We start from the raw sequence: 11,044 nt of genomic DNA on the forward strand, positions 1-11,044 counted from the left end.
CCTGACTGAGTCTGTAATTCCTACATGTTTCAATCAGACCACCATAGTCCCTGTGGCCAAGGAAGCGAAGGTAACCTGCCTAAATGATTACCGCCCCGTAGCACTCACGGCGATAGCCATGAAGTGCTTTGAAAGGCTGGTCATGGCTCACATCAACAGCATCCTCCTGGATACCCTAGACCCACTACAATTCGCATACCGCCCCAACAGATCAACAGCTGGCGCAATCTCAATCGCACTCCACACTGCCCTTTCCCACCTGGACAAAAGGAACACCTATGTGAGAATGCTGTTCATTGACTACAGCTCAGCGTTCAACACCATAGTGCCCACCAAGCTCATCACTAAGCTAAGGACCCTGGGACTAAACACCTCCCTCTGCAACTGGATCATGGACTTCCTAATGGGCCGCCACCAGGTGGTAAGGGTAGGCAACAACACGTCTGCCACGCTGATCCTCAACACTGGAGCCCCTCAGGGGTGTGTACTTAGCCCCCTCCTGTACTCCCTGTTCACCCACGACTGAGGGCCAAGCACGACTCCGACACCATCATTAAGTTAACTGACAACACAACCGTGGTAGACCTGATCACCCACAAAGATGAGACAGCCTATAGGGAGGAGGTCAGAGAACTGGCAGAGTGGTGCCAGGACAACAACCTCTCCTTCAATGTGAGCAAGACAAAGGAGCTGATCATGGACTACAGGAAAAGGTGGGCCGAACAGACCCCCATTAACATCAGCGGGGCTGTAGTGGAACGGGTCGAGAGTTTCAAGTTCCTTGGTGTCCATATCACCAACAAACTATCATGGTCTAAACACACCAAGACAGTCGTGAAGAGGGCACGACAAAACCTATTCCCCCTCAGGAAACTGAAAAGATTTGGCATGGATCCTCAGATCCTCAAAAGGTTCTACAGCTGCACCATTGAGAGCATCCTGACGGGTTGCATCAATGCCTGGTATGGCAACTGCTCGGCTTTCGACCGCAAGGCACTACAGAAGGTTGTGCGTATTGCCCAGTACATCACTGGGGCCAAACTTTCTGCCATCCAGGACCTCTATACCAGGCGGTGTCAGAGAAAGGCCCTAAAAATTGTCAAAGACTCCAGCTACCCTAGTCAAAGACTGTTTTCTCTGCTACCGCACGGCAAGCGGTACCGGAGCGCCAAGTCTAGGTCCAAGAGGCATCTAAACAGCTTCTACCCCCAAGCCATAAGACTCCTGAACATCTAATCAAATGGCTATCCAGACTATTTGCACTGCCCCCCACTTCTCCTTTACGCTGCTGCTACTGTTATCTATGCATAGTCGCTTTAATAACTCTACGTACATGTACATATTACCTCAGTTACCTCAACTAACCGGTGACCCCGCACATTGACTCTGTACCGGTACCCCCTGTATATAGCCTCGCTATTGTTATTTTACTACTGCTGTTTAATTATTTCTTACTTTTTGAAAAAAAAATGTGGGGGTATTTTTCTTAAAACTGCATTGTTGGTTAAGGGCTTGTAAGTAAGCATTTCACTGTAAGGTTGTACTTGTTGTATTTGGCGCATGTGACAAATTCGATTTGATTTGATTTGTGTGTAACTTAAGGCATGCATTGTGTCAAAGAAAGTGGGTGAGAATCATGTGACTGCTGCTGCTCTGCTGCGCTGTGTAAAGACAGCAACACACAGGGGAAACATGCAGTACATCCTGTGTGTGTGTGTGTGTGTGTGTGTGTGTGTGTGTGTGTGTGTGTGTGTGTGTGTGTGTGTGTGTGTGTGTGTGCGTGTGTGTGCGTGCATGAGTGTGTGTGTGAAATAGAGGGTTATGCATGCAATACTGTAGAAGCAACAGGTGATGCCTGTCAAACGTGATGGAAAGACTCGCACTAATGTCACATATTGATACATCACATGGGGATGGGGTTAAAAGGTAAGTGTGGACAGTAATAGATGTGTCAAAAACAGAGGTGTAGTCACATGAGATAGAAAAGTGTTTGGTTATATAAGGTTATACAGGACCAGCTACGACTAATTGTAACTCAGTAATTTAAAGAAAATAACAAATGTTCATATTATATATATAAAATTATATATATAAAAAAATATATATATATAAAATTAAGATTATTGTTAGGAATCCTGGGAGGGAGACATTTTCCAGGTGGCCATTTTGTATTTGGTGAGAAAGACAATGAGAAAAAAAATTGTCAATTCAGCTAGCCAATTACCCTGCAAAAATGCAAAGCCTCACAAGTGTGGTTGATCTCTCTTTGGTCAACGTGGTGTTGCATACTATCTAATGATCATGAACTATCTTCCTATGTGATGCTTTCATAATATACCCTAACAGAATGGAGATGTTTATGTGTGTTCTCTTACATGACATGGTTACTAAACAAGCAGGCCAGAGGTGCTGAATGTGCAAGGAATGTGAGGCAATCTACTGGGCACACCACGTCATTCCAAAGTGGAAATTTGGGTAATATTTGAGTAATAATGAGTTTTCAACCTTTATTCACTGTAACGAATATCCTCCTCCTCTTCAACCGAAAAGGAGGAGTATTGAGGGAACCAAGGCGCAGCGGATTGTGAAGACATAATGATTTATTAAAGACACGACAAAATAACAAACACGACGTAGACAGAAAACGAACTATACTTGAATAACCTACAAAACAAAATAAACGATGAAAACAGACCTGGACACGAACTTACATATAACTTGAAGAACGCACGAACAGGTACACGACTACAAACAAACGCTACAGTCCCATGTGGCGTAACATCACACAGACACAGGAGACAACCACCCACAAACAAACAGTGTAATTGCCCTACCTAAATATGACTCTTGATTAGAGGAAAATGCAAACCACCTGCCTCTAATCAAGAGCCATACCAGGCAAACCAAAACCAACATAGAAACGAATAACATAGACTGCCCACCCAAAACACATGCCCTGACCATAAACACATAAAAACAACATAAAACAGGTCAGGACTGTTACAGTACCCCCCCCTCAAGATGCGCACGCCGGGCGCACAAGCACAAAGTCCAGGGGAGGGTCCGGGTGGGCAGTTGACCACGGTGGTGGTTCCGGCTCAGGACGCTGTCCCCTTACCACCTTAGTCACTCCCCTCTTCTGTCTACCCCTTCTAATGACCACCCTAAAACCACTTTCCCCTAAATAAACGGCCAACACCGGAACAAGGGGCAGCACCGGGACAAGGGGCAGCACCGGGACAAGGGGCAGCACCGGGACAAGGGGCAGCACCGGGACAAGGGGCAGCACCGGGACAAGGGGCAGCACCGGGACAAGGGGCAACACCGGGACAAGGGGCAGATCCCGGCTGAAGGACTCTGGCAGGTCCTGTTTGGACGGCTCTGGCAGGTCCATGCTGGCTGACGGCTCTCTACGCTCATGGCAGGCTGACGGCTCTTGACGCTCATGGCAGGCTGACGGCTCTCGACGCTCATGGCAGGCTGACGGCTCTCGACGCTCATGGCAGGCTGACGGCTCTCGACGCTCATGGCAGGCTGACGGCTCTCGACGCTCATGGCAGGCTGACGGCTCTCGACGCTCATGGCAGGCTGACGGCTCTCGACGCTCATGGCAGGCTGACGGCTCTCGACGCTCATGGCAGGCTGACGGCTCTCGACGCTCATGGCAGGCTGACGGCTCACGACGCTCATGGCGCTCTGACGGCTCTGGCTGCTCATGGCTCTCTAACGGCTCTGGCTGCTCATGGCTCTCTGACGGCTCTGGCTGCTCATGGCTCTCTGACGGCTCTGGCTGCTCATGGCTCACTGACGGCTCTGGCTGCTCATGGCTCACTGACGGCTCTGGCTGCTCATGGCTCACTGACGGCTCTGGCAGATCCTGTCTGGTTAGCGGCTCTGGCAGATCCTGTCTGGTTGGCGGCTCTGGCAGATCCTGTCTGGTTGGCGGCTCTGGCAGATCCTGTCTGGTTGGCGGCTCTGGCAGATCCTGTCTGGCTGACGGCTCTAGCGGCTCCTGTCTGGCTGATGGCTCTAGCGGCTCCTGTCTGGCTGACGGCTCTGTAGGCTCATGGCAGACGGGCGGCTTTGCAGGCTCATGGCAGACGGGCGGCTTTGCAGGCTCCTGGCAGACGGATGGCTCAGATGGCGCTGGGAAGACGGATGGCTCAGATGGCGCTGGGAAGACAGATGGCTCAGATGGCGCTGGGAAGACGGATGGCTCAGATGGCGCTGGGGAGACGGATGGCTCAGATGGCGCTGGGGAGACGGATGGCTCAGATGGCGCTGGGGAGACGGATGGCTCTGGCCGGATATGGCGCACTGTAGACCTGGTGCGTGGTGCCGGAACTGGAGGCACCGTGCTAATGACAAGCACCTTCCTACTAGTGCGGGGAGCAGGGACAGGGCACACTGTATTCTCAAAGCCTACTCTATCCCTGATGCGTGGTACCGGCACTGGTGACGCCGGGCTGAGGACAAGCACATCAGGATTAGTAGGGGGAGAATATACAGTGTGTACAGGGCTCTGGAGACGCACTGGTAGCTTAGTGCGTGGGCCCGGAACTGGAGGCACCGGGCTAAATACACGCACCACAGGGAGAGTGCGTGGAGGAGGAACAGGGCTCAGGATACGCACTGGTAGCCTAGTGCATAGTGTAGACACTGTAGGTACTAGGCTGGGGCGGGGAGGTGGTGCCGGAAATACCGGACCGTGGAGGCGTACTGGCACTCTTGAGCATTGAACCTGCCCAACCTTACCTGGTTGAATGCTCCCGGTTGCCCGACCAGTGCGGGGAGGTGGAATAACCCGCACCGGCCTATGTAGGCGAACCTGGGAAACCATGCGTAAGGCAGGTGCCATGTATGCCGGCCCGAGGAGACGCACTGGAGACCAGACGCGTTGAGCCGGCCTCATGACACCTGGCTCAATGCCCAATCTAGCCCTCCCAGTGCGGGGAGGTGGAATAACCCGCACTGGGCTATGCACTCGTACAGGAGACACCGTGCGCTCTACTGCGTAACACGGCGCCTGCCCGTACTCCCGCTCTCCACGGTAAGCCTGGGAAGTGGGCGCAGGTCTCCTACCTGCCCTTGGCCCACTACCCTTTAGCCCCCCCCCAAGAAATTTTTGGGAGTTACTCACGGGCTTTTTCGGCTTCCGTGCCAGACGCGTTCCCTCATAGCTCCGGTTCCTCTCTCCGGTAGCCTCCGCTCTCCTCAGTGCCTCCAGCTGTTCCCATGGGAGGCGATCTCTACCAGCTAGGATCTCCTCCCATGTGTAGACACCCTTTCCATCCAGAACATCGTCCCATGTCCATTGCTCCTTCTTTTCCTGTCCCTTTCTCCTTTGACTCCGCTGCTTGGCTCTGGAGAGGTGGGTGGTTCTGTAACGAATATCCTCCTCCTCTTCAACCGAAAAGGAGGAGTATTGAGGGAACCAAGGCGCAGCGGATTGTGAAGACATAATGATTTATTAAAGACACGACAAAATAACAAACACGACGTAGACAGAAAACGAACTATACTTGAATAACCTACAAAACAAAATAAACGATGAAAACAGACCTGGACACGAACTTACATATAACTTGAAGAACGCACGAACAGGTACACGACTACAAACAAACGCTACAGTCCCATGTGGCGTAACATCACACAGACACAGGAGACAACCACCCACAAACAAACAGTGTAATTGCCCTACCTAAATATGACTCTTGATTAGAGGAAAATGCAAACCACCTGCCTCTAATCAAGAGCCATACCAGGCAAACCAAAACCAACATAGAAACGAATAACATAGACTGCCCACCCAAAACACATGCCCTGACCATAAACACATAAAAACAACATAAAACAGGTCAGGACTGTTACATTCACCCACTCAAAAAGACAGGCAGAAGTTTGTTGAATTCCCATTGTGTTATCACTATGGTTTCAACCATCCAAAAGCACAACCAAATTCCTACAGAAAAACTATGTAAGATTTTTGGTTTAGTTGTCTTCTAAATGTGTTATCACATCGCTATCATCCATTTTAAAGCACAACAATGTTCAAATGGGAATACAATGTCAGATATTTTGTATTTATACAACAATGTAGCATGTTATCACTGTGCTTCATCTAATAGCACAACCAAACGATCTGGATTATAGTTGAGATTATATTAAAAGTACATAGCGCAAGTGATTAATTCTGTTCGAGATTCTGCACAGATTATTATACTGTGGCAATATTGTGAAGATCTCCACAGACCTGCGACCTTTGCATGATGTCTTGAATATGCACGCTTTTTATGATTACATAAGAAGACATTTATAGTTAGTTACCTCAAAATGTCTAAATATTAATAATAATTGATATGTTGGGTTCACGTCTCCATCTCAACCAAAAATCTAAGTTAAAGAATAGGACTAAATCAAATCAAACTTTATTGAAAGTGCATTTAAAGTTTGATTTTGGCCTATTCTTTAACTTGAAATTATAGCCAGACTAAGTTAAGTGGCACAGATGGAACAATCTTAACAGAAAATATACAGTTGAAGTCGGAAATTTACAAACACCTTAGCCAAATACATGTAAACTCTGTTTTTCACAATTCCTGACATTTAATCCTAGTACAGATTCCTTGTCGTAGGTCAGTTAGGATCACCACTTTATTTTAAGAATGTGAAATGTCAGAATAATAGTAGAGAGAATGATTTATTTCAGCTTTTATTTCTTTCATCACATTCCCAGTGGTCCAGAAGTTTACATACACTCAATTAGTATTTGGTAGCATTGCCTTTAAATTATTTAACTTGGGTTAAACGTTTCGGGTAGCCTTCCACAAGCTTCCCACAATAAGTTGGGTGAATTTTGGCCCGTTCCTCCTGACAGAGCTGGTGTAACTGAGTCAGGTTTGTAGGCCTCCTTGTACACGCTTTTTCAGTTCTGTCCACACATTTTCTATAGGATTGAGGTCAGGGCTTTGTGATGGCCACTCCAATACCTTGACTTTGTTGTCCTTAAGCCATTTTGCCACAACTTTGGAAGTATGCTTGGGGTCATTGTCCATTTGGAAGACCCATTTTGTGACCAAGCTTTAACTTCCTGACTGATGTCTTGAGATGTTGCTTCAATATATCCACATAATTTTCTTTCCTCATGATGCTATCTATTAAGTGCACCAGTCCCTCATGCAGCAAATCACCCCCCACAACATGATGCTACCACCCCCGTGCTTCACGGTTGGGATGGTGTTCTTCGGCTTGCAAGCGTCCCCCTTTTCCCTCCAAACATAACAATGGTCATTATGGCCAAACAGTTCTATTTTTGTTTCATTAGACCAGAGGACATTTCTCCAAAAAATCTTTGTCGCCATGTGCAGTTGCAAACCGTAGTCTGGCTTTTTTATGGCGGTTTTGGAGCAGTGGCTTCTTCCTTGCTGAGCGGCCTTTCAGGTTATGTCGATATAGGACTTGTTTCACTGTGGATATAGATACTTTTGTACCTGTTTCCTCCAGCATCTTCACAAGGTCCGTTGCTGTTGTTCTGGGATTGATTTGCACTTTTTGCACCAAAGTACGTTCATCTCTAGGAGACAGATGATGGCTGCGTGGTCCCATGGTGTTTATACTTGCATACTATTGTTTGTACAGATGAACGTGGTACCTTCAGGCGTTTGGAAATTGCTCCCAAGGATGAACCAAACTTGTGGAGGTCTACAAATTTATTTCTGAGGTCTTGGCTGATTTCTTTTGATTTTCCCATGATGTCAAGTAAAGAGGCACTGAGTTTGAAGGTAGGCCTTGAAATACATCCTCAGGTACACCTACAATTGACTCAAATTATGTCAATTAGCCTATAAGAAGCTTCTAAATTCATGACATAATTTTCTGGAATTTTCCAAGCTGTTTAAAGACACAGTCAACTTAGTGTATGTAAACTCCTGACCCACTGGAATTGTGATACAGTGAATTTTAAGTGAAATAATCTGTCTGTAAACAATTGTTGGAAAAATGACTTGTGTTATGCACAAAGTAGATGTCCTAACCGACTTGCCAAAACTATAGTTTGTTAACAAGAAATGTGTGGAGTGGTTGAAAAATGAGTTTTTATGACTCCAACCTAAGTGTATGTAAACTTCTGACTTCAACTGTATTTACATTCTCAATTTATTTTCCTTTTGCACCAAATAAACTCCTACATTCCTATTATTACAAAGTAAAGGAACCAGGCTAATGTATAAGGTATATATTTGTGTCAGATTTACTCCCACCAATTGATTGTAAGGCTCAGGCCTTTTTTTCTCCTTCAAATGAGCTACAGCGGTGACTTGAACTTGCTGCAGCCCTAATCAGTCTTGGGACCTGTCAATACCAAGTGACTCAGAGTCCAAGTGAAGTCACGGATCCATCTGTATGATCAATACAGCATCAAGTACACTGAATAGTGTAATGTATTTAAATCCATTTTTGAATTCCCAAGTACATTGTTGTTTTAATCATGGACCAGCCCATCTGGCATTTGTCCAAAATGCCAGATATCCAGTCCACCCCTAGTACACTACCATGTCAATAAAGTTTGCAGATGACACAACAGTGGTAGGCCTGATCACCGACGACGATGAGACAGCCTATAGGGAGGAGGTCAGAGACCTGGCAGTGTGGTGCCAGGACATCTACCTCTCCCTCAACATCAGTAAGACAACTGATCGGGGACTACAGGAAACGGAGAGCCCCTATTTACATTGACAGGGCTATAGTGGAGCGGGTCGAGAGCTTCAAGTTCCTCAGTGTTCACATCTCTAAGGAATTAACATGGTTCACACACACCCACACAGTCGTGATGGCTGATGAGATTTGGCATGGACCCTCAGATCCTCAAAAAATGATATAGCTGCACCATTAAGAGCATCTTGATGTGCTGCATCTCCGCTTAGTACGGCAAAGGTTTGGCATCCGACCGCAAGGCACTTTAGAGGGTAGTACGTACAGCCCAGTAGATCACTGTGGCCGAGCACCCTGCCATCCAGGACCTCTAGAGGAAGGCTCTAAAAATTGTCAAAGACTCCATCCACCCAAGTCATAGACTGTTCTCTCTGCTACCGCACGGCAAGCGGTACCAATGCTTCAAGTCTGGAACCAACAGGACCCTGAACAGGTTCTACCCCAAAGCCATAAGACTGATCAATAGTTAGTTAAATAGTTAACCAAATAGCTACCCGCATCCACCTTTTGCACACATTTTTTTTGACTCATCACATATGCTGATACTGTTTACTACCTGTCACTTTATTCTTAGTTATACTGTATGTACATATCTACCTCAATTACCTCGTACCTCTGCACATCGACTCGGTACTGGTACCCCCGCGTACATAGCCAAGTTGTTGTTACTCTTTGTGTATTTATTATTACTTTTATTATAAAGGTGTTTTACTTTTCTATTATTTCACTATTGTATTTTTCTCTGCATTGTTGGGAAGGGCCTATAAGTAAGCATTTCACTGTTAATCTACACCTGTTGTGTACAAAGCATGTGACAAATAACATTTGATTTGATTTAACACAGCCCTGGACAGAATTGAGGGCATGTCCTGTCTAAGACTGATGTAAATGGCTGAAAGATGGCTGACACATATCAACTTATTGATTGATACATTTTATTTATTTATTTATTTTACCGTTATTTTACCAGGTAAGTTGACTGAGAACACGTTCTCATTTGCAGCAACGACCTGGGGAATAGTTACAGGGGAGAGGAGAGGGATGAACGAGCCAATTGTAAACTGGTACAATTGTACATACAATAATACATTCGATAGGAATAAGAGTTACTCCAGAAATATAGCTAAATGTATGTTCATTGAGTTTCTATTTACATGTGTGTTGAATAACTGGATACTGGCCGGTCCTACTTCATAGTGGACTAAAGCTATGTAATAACAGGCTACTTATCACACCAACACTGTTTGAAGATATGAAGACAAATGGTTATGTAGGCTAAATTTGTTTTGATGTGTTGGTGAATAGGCTATTTGTTTTATTTTATATGCGAGGTAGCTTAGGGCATAGGCTTTTATTTTAATATATATATATATTTTTTGAACCTTTATTTAACTAGGCAAGTCAGTTAAGAACAAATTCTTATTTACAAAGACGGCCTAAACCGGCCAAAACCGGACGACGCTGGGCCAATTGTGCGCCGCTCTATGGGACTCCCAATCACAGCCGGATGTGATAAAGCCTGGATTTGAACCAGGGACTGCACTGGGATTCAGTGCCTTAGACAGTGCCATCAGTGCCATCACTCTGAAGTTGCCACTCTAGGCTACTTCAGATCCATAGGTCCACAGGTCCACAGGTTCCTCAACCAATACCATACCTCTGCTCGGTTGATGAACCCAAGGTTCAAACTGGTTGAATCAACGTTGTTTAAACATAATTTGTCAACATACTGTTTGAAACAACTTAAGATCTTCAACGTTATATCCACTATCAGAAAAAAATACAATAGGCTGGACAGCACCTCCTATTGGAGAGTTGATCTATCTACAGCTATCCCTTTGGTCTCCCATCCAGGGTTTTAACCAAGCCCTGCTTTGATATTAGTCATTGAGTACTACCAATTTGCTATTGTGAGAATGATTATTGAGGCATCTCTTAATAACTAAATAGACTCACTGTCGCTTTCGAAGTCATTCCAAAGGGTAGGTTAAACAGAGGAAATGAAATGGGACCATACTTATAATATATCATCAATGAGACTATTTAGGCCTATATACTGTAGCATCATTTTGTGAAGTCATCAACATCTATTGTTTCTATTCAACCCAGGGTTCAACAAAAAATATACAAAACATATAGGCCTATGGTTTCAAGCTTTGGTTGATTTCAAATGTAATCATCAAGTTACTAATTCATATGTTGAATTCACGTCTCCATCTCAACCAAAAATCTAAGTTGACTTGATTTAGTCCTATTAAAGCCACAATACTGTATGTAACTTTTTGGGCAACCCGGACAAATTCCCATAGAGATGTATGTTATAGATCTGTCATTC

Source organism: Salvelinus fontinalis, chromosome 1 (genome assembly GCF_029448725.1).
Source record: "Salvelinus fontinalis isolate EN_2023a chromosome 1, ASM2944872v1, whole genome shotgun sequence".
NCBI classification, from domain to species: Eukaryota; Metazoa; Chordata; class Actinopteri; order Salmoniformes; family Salmonidae; genus Salvelinus; species Salvelinus fontinalis.